Source organism: Bidens hawaiensis, unplaced genomic scaffold (assembly GCF_021521415.1).
Source record: "Bidens hawaiensis isolate Kalapana, Puna unplaced genomic scaffold, B.hawaiensis_p1.1 tig00005080_1, whole genome shotgun sequence".
Taxonomy (NCBI): Eukaryota; Viridiplantae; Streptophyta; class Magnoliopsida; order Asterales; family Asteraceae; genus Bidens; species Bidens hawaiensis.
Genome location: NW_027491324.1, coordinates 99,331 through 106,838, shown reverse-complemented (window position 1 = coordinate 106,838; position 7,508 = coordinate 99,331).

Sequence of the window (7,508 nt, the reverse complement as noted above, 5' to 3'; positions counted from 1 at the left end):
TTGTATGTATGTTTATACATGTATTATTGTATGGACAATAATTGGCGATGTTTATTAGTCGTTATTGACTAAGAATGTTTACGTATGCCTACTTTGTGTTTGCATACGTTGGATGAGATGTTATATGTTTGGGTTGTACGTGTCCTCGACCCTGATGTTATTACTTGGATGATAATTATAGGGATATAATTATATAGATGTACATATATAAGTTTGATTACTTATTGTTGATGATGGCCTAACTGTTCGTATCCATTTTTACTTTAAAACTCTTGGAATGATTATTATTATAGATGTCAATTATTTAAAACTTGAACTCACTCAGCTCAAGCTGACTTTGTGTGCATGTTAGTGTGAATTTCAGGTTAGGTGGAGGATGCATTACCGCTTGGACGTGTACGGGGCTACTTGGACGGTGAAGGGCATATTTAGTCGGAAGTTTTTATTAATAAACACTGTTCTTTTAAATTTTTACTAAATACGTTGAAACTTGGTTTTGGGCATAATTCCCGGGTTTTGGGAACTTGTTTTAATAATTATGATTTTCCGCTGATTTATACTCTGAATTGTTTATTTTAATGGAATGAGCTGTTTTTGAGTTTAAGTATTTTGTAAATATTTTGTATGAATACCAACTGTAGGATTCCCGGGATTCAGGGTCTTACAAAAGTTAAATAAAATAATATATATTTCCCATAAAATTAAACAATAATTAACTTTAACAATCCAATTAGATTACTCTTTAAATTTTCGTATTTATTTTTATTTATAGTTTGTGCGGATCGTTCAGTTCCTTTGACCGCATTTCGGTTTTACCTTTATTTCCACTTCAATTTCTAATGTGATTTTCTCACAACCCCCCCCCCCCCCTTTTTAGCGCTTTTACATTTTAGGGGTAGCAAGTATATCGTATTCAAATGTTTACTTAGTTAGTCTTTATTCAAACAACAATTTGTATTATGGACTTGTGTGTTTATTTGCTTGCTTGCGTTGTGCGTTTATCCGAGTACGTTGGTTGTTACCAACTGGAAAGGACCTTGGTTGTGCTATGCGTTTATCCGATTATGTTGATTGTCCCCAACTAGAAAGGACCTTGATTATGTTATGTGTTTATCCGAGTACGTTGGTTGTTACCAACTGGAAAGGACATTGCTTGCGTTGTTACACATGTTCATAGAATTGTATGATTTCTTACGTATTTATATCAAATTGTGTGATTCTCACTAACTACTTGCTAGTTGACCTTTTATTTTATATACATGCTGCAAGTACAATTATTATAGGTTGAAGCAATGAAGACACTAGAATTAGGTTACAAAAATAATGGACAAGTTACTTCTGTTTTTCTTTTATTGAGTGCATTTTTTTTTGTCTTAAACTTATGTACTTGAATCTTTAAATGAAATAATGATATTATGGTCACTTAATAGTATAACGTGTGTTTGAACAATCTGTACGTTACACTCGGGCCTTTCCACTTAAGTCGGGGTGCTACATTAAATTAAAGTTAGGCTTTTATTAGTCCGCTGAAAATGATCAAAAAACATATAATTAATACCTGGAATGGTGACGGATTGATGGTAAATAGGGACGGCCAGAAAAACGGTTCTTGGACGATCAATTAGTGATTGTAGAGAGTGTTTTAATTTAATTCGAGGTTGCGGGCAGTTTAGTTGATGATATATGTCCTATTTAATGCTCATTAATGGTATTTTAAACGAATTCTGACGGTTATCCAGAATCAATTCGTTGATTCAAGTCGTTACAACATATTGTAATTGATGATTAACGTTTGTCGTTGAAGTCTAAAGCCGTTACAAGAATTTTGTGTGTGCAAACTGTTTAACCCGACCCGACTAAAGACCGGCCCGACCCGAGGACCGATCCAACTGAAATTACAAGACCAAAGCCTAAACCAAGGGAAATGATCGGGTATCGGTTTTCAATCCAATCGGTCTAGAGTGATTTGCACAATTGACCGAACCAGACCAAGGTCTTCAGCAGGTATGATTTCCTTGGAGAGGATTCAATTGCAAGGATCAATCCATAATCCATTAACATGGTCTTCAGCAGGTATGATTTCCTTCATGCAAGATTATATATTTTTTTTTAATTTAAATTATATGTTGAATGCTCTCCAAGATTCTTCTTTTATAACTAATTAGAACAATATGATTTCTCAATGTTAGTGCTTAATTTATCAATACAGGCTTAATTTATTATTTGACTCAATATACCCTCCTACCGTTTGATGAAATGTCTAAATGAAACATAAGGTGCAATGAAACACAAGGTGCATAAACAAATAATCACAGAATTCACCAAATATTATGAACATTCTTCATGGTTAATCCTTATGAAATAAATGTATTTTCTTCCAATTTAGTTATTTTGATATCCTGCTACATCAGAGATATCATCTTTATAAATATATATATATATATATATATATAGATAATTTGAGAACCTTGTTGAGTTTTAAGAACTTAAGAACTTCATTCTTAACCACACATTTTATTAAATAGATTAGATTATGTGGTTTAGATTAAATTTGATTAAAAAATTAAGTATGAGAGAGAATAAAGACGCATATTAATTATACTACTTTAAACGTCCGTTACACATATGTAAAACGTTGACTCAGTACGTAAAAAATTCTGTAATTTTTCTACCTACATGTAACCTACATATATTACGTATATGTAAAAAAAATTCAAAAAAAAAATTGTTACATTGAGTTCTTTCGAGTTCTTAAAACTCAAAGTGGTTCTCAAAAGAAATTAATCATACATATATACATATATATATATATATATATATATATATATATATATATATATATATATATATTATTTCTGGATTAATTTATAACAATATATGTAGTTTCATCTAATAAGAATGCAGTATTAATATAGGTTTAGCTGCAGTTTCTAAAAAAAGCTTTTACATTAATAGTGTCAATGTAGTTTCATCTAAGAATAATGTTACTTAACGATCAAAACATCACTCACCAATTTACAAATTAAGAACTCAATCAGCAACGTAAAAAAACAAAAAGAAATCAATCATCAAATAACATAACTCTACAACAGAAATCATAAATTTAGAGCAACCAAGAAATTAATTAAGAGGCGGATTGCAGATTCATCTACAAGAAAGTACCTAGATTTTTGTAAACTCTAAATAATACTTACACAAACGGTAAACAAGTAAATGAAAGTAACAAATCAGTACCACATATTAATACAAGTATATTCGATCGAATATTGTGTCAACTCATGAAGAGATGACACCGTGCGATGGTGTGTGAGGGCATAGCAGCATAAGCATACGTTGTTTTGGGTGTTTGTAGCGTCTAGGTAACTGGAATTAAAAAAAAAGGTTCAAAAATTAATTGCGCAAGGACTCGAACCTGGATTTTTTTTGTGAAAACTTGGATTTATCCGCTAGAACAGATCGTCGAGTTCTAAATGTGTTCACTTGTATTGTATCTATGGGTTCACTAAATGTGTTCACTTGTTATTGTATCTATGAGTTCTTATACATAATCTCTATTAAAATTTCGAAAATCAGTGGGTTTCCATGAACCCGTAAGAGCATACGTAGATCCGCCCCTGGACTTAATCACTTAATAATTTTTTTAAGAAGAACATTATGATCCATAACAAATTTCAAATCAAACACAAAGATGAAAAAACAAATATGATCCATACCAAGCTTCAAACCAAAATTAAAGATTAAAAAAACAAAAATGATCCATAACAAACTTCAAATCAAACGTAAAGATTAAAAAAAAGAAAAAAAAAAGGAAACTCAATCTTCCTCATTTTAATAGTTATACGCAACCAACATTTTTATTCGACCTCTCGATTACCAGGGAGTTGTTGACATCTATTAAGACGCCTTTTCAATGAAGCTATTCCGTTTGTTGCTATGTCGGCATTGAAAAGACTTGAGCAATGCTTGCAGATTCCTTTTTTCCTACCTTCATCGTCAGTAAACCTCTCAAAATCCAACCAAATAGCATATATCTTTTTTCTAGTTGGAGGCATCTATATTGAATTACAGGAACAAAACTTATTTGATATATGGTTTAATCATATGAAAGCTACCCAATAAAAAAAATGATTATGAGCATGCCTCTACAATTTTGCAAATATGGAATTGAACTCTTGATAATTGAGAAAAAAAATGATGCGTATTTAAAGGGGTGGGCAGCCAAAGTTTATTAGGGTTAATTAGTTTAAACTTTGCGATTATTTACTTGTTTTAAAACTATTTAAAAAGAATTTCCGTCTTTTGTGTTTATCTCAATTATCATTATATATTTTATATATGTTCAAATTTTTTTTACAAATTTTTGGAATTTTAAACCAAGATAGATTAAGGATGAGCTTTTTTCCTGAATACCGTTACCGTAAATACCGTACCCACCAAACGGCATCGGTACCAGGCTACCGGTAGTTTGTGGTAAACATTGGTATTGGTACCGAATGTATATAAGACATCTAAAGATTTTTTAATGATCCTAATAACATTTTTAAAAATATTATTAATTGTATTACCTATTTTAATGGTGTTTTTAAGCATTTATCAATATTACAGTAATTCGTAATCAATATTTCAGTATATTAATAATTTGGAATTCTACTTAATATTTAATAAGAAGTGCAAATCATCACTGATTGGTATGAAGTATGAGTTGTACTTCATTCATATACAATGATACAAATCTATATTCAATTTTCTTTTTTATTTCTTAAAAAAGCCAAAAAATCAAAATACTAAAAATGACTATATGTAGTAATTACATTCTTTTTTTTTTCTTGATCATCAAACCATTAGCGAGTCAAAACGAATATTTCACTACTTATTTAGTTGACTATCAAAATACTAAAAATGACAATCTGCAAGTTTGAGGTAGTATAAAATACTATAAACCATTGTTGCAACCAACTAAAATAACATAACTGTAATCCCCAAATTGCCCCTGGTGGCTGCAAGTTTAACTGAATATGCTATTATAGTAATAATCAATTTCAAATGCAAAGCCAAAAAAAACATGGTTTTTATAGTCAAATTCACCAAAACCATAAGTAACAAAAGAACAACACTACTTTGACATTTTCCCTTGAAATATAAATAAACCAACAATCAAACCAAAATAGTAATGGCAGCCTTCATGTTCTCAATCTCTTATCTAATAAATCTCTTATCTTTTTTGCATAACTCCAATCTGTGGTTTTAGGAACACCATCACCCAAATGATTTTTAAAATTTAGGTGTGCCAAATCAAACACTTCAAACGCCTTCTCAAACTTTTCTGCCCTGTCGAGCATCTTGTATTTAGAGTTCCATACGGTAGGCATATCCAAACATGACAATGCCTTACTTTCAATTCTTTCCGCTTTATCACACTTTTTAAACACGTCTAGTCTTTTCAAAGAATGTTGGATATCGGATTGCGTTTCTTATCTGCTCGATTGGGAGGACCCCGTCAATTAACCCGTCTTTCACAATCAAGTTGATGATGTGTGCCATATGTCTAACTTGTACATAAACTCAGGTCGCCCAATAAATAGTCTAATCTACCCTTTACAAAGTCTATTGCAGTATTGTTTATCGAAGCATTATCCAGGTTAAGACGCGTTCAATTTCCCATTCTTTTAGACACTGAATCAGAGCCCGACCGATATCTTCTCCTTTATGTCTTGTTATATCCTTAAAGTTTATAACCCTCTTATGCAACACTCAGTTGTCATCGATAAAGTGAGCTGTTAGACTCTTATAGCTACCATTTTGTAACGAGGTCCATGTATCAGTGGTTAGACACACTCTTGTAACTTTTTGCAAAAAAGTACTTCAGCTTTGCCTTTTCCTCTATTACCTGTTCCTGGCAATCTTTCCTATGGTGGTTCCGCTAGGTATCTTATAATTCGGATTAGATGTTTCTAAAAGCTTTCTAAAACCCACACGCTCCACAAATGAAAGTGGGAGTTCATCCAGTATAACCATCTCAGTTGCAGCTCTATTACAAGCTTCAACACAAAATTTCCAACTTTTAACCTCGTAAGTACCACCCTCAATATCATCACTCTTCTCGATAAATATATTTCTTTAATTTTTCAAGTAGTCGGGGTGTTTCTCACATCTACTAGCATGTCTACGCAAAGATGATGTGCCGTTTAAATGCGGGTCTGCTGCCAATTCAGCTGAACAATGCTTGCATCTTTCCATTTTATTATTGTCCTTGTCGTCAAACTTCTCAAAATCAAACCAAACTCTAGCCTTTTTAGATGCTCCCGTCTATTTAGAAGTCCCGTCTTTTTAGAAGTCCCCGTCTTTTTAGAACCTGTCGTGTTCTTGGAACTTGTCATTTTACTTTTCTTTTTTCAGATTCCGTTTCAACAGGTGGCAATTTCCTCTTATCTCTTCAGTGAGATCCGTTGCTTGATATATTCTCAACATTCTTTGAATCCATCTGCGTTCAATTAACATAAAAAAACAACACAAATTAAACTGTTAAACATACCAGATCGTGCAGCATAGAATATGTACATGTGGCATTAAAAATAATTACACACACCATCTAAATTTGATGATTGTATATGCAAATTATAGATTTTATAAAAAAATCATTACTGAATTAATGGGTGACATAACTTAATTTGAATTTTTATATATTCATTGTTATTCATGCAGGTATTAAAATCATGTATTGAAAGCATCATATATATATATTAATCGATCATACATATTAGCATGTCTTGTATTACAAATAATTGTTGATAATGATTTATTCAAACCTAATGCAGCAAAGAAACAGTAGTAGCAGCTTGATTTTGATATAATGGAGAACCAAAATCCTAATGATCGAAGAGAATGCGGTAGCAGAAGGTTGAATTGAATATAATTCAAATATAAGTTGAATAAAAAGCGTATTATTTTGAGTTTTATGGCCCAGTAGCCCACGTATCTGTTTATTCCTGTTTTTTCGGGATTCTGAAATCGGTTATTCGGTTTTAGTCAGTTTTCAATGGACCCGACCCAAAACCGATTGCCTATAATATTAAAGATCGAATACTTAAGTTTATAAATAGGTCTGGTCCGGGTTCAGGTTTTTTCGGGCCGGTTCTTCGGGTTATTTCGGGTCGGGCCGGGCCTGGCCTAAATGTGCATACCCTTAACAAGAATTAATTTGATTATTTTGCGACATTTAGGAGTTTTCGGGGCTCGCCGACAACGTTTTCTAGTGGACGAAAGTACGTGGGTGTAGGGGGCGGCTAGGGTTGGGGTTATTTTATTAATCAATTATAATTTGAATCATATTTACACTTCTCACCCCTCAACTATCAAGTTATTTAAAAACATATTTGAATTTTAATTACACTTAAGACCTTGAACTTTGAGATATGATATAAATGTAATAATAAGTTATAAACTTGGATATTTACCATTTTATACCCGGATAGTTTTGCTAATCATTTAAATAAAAAAATATTAAATCT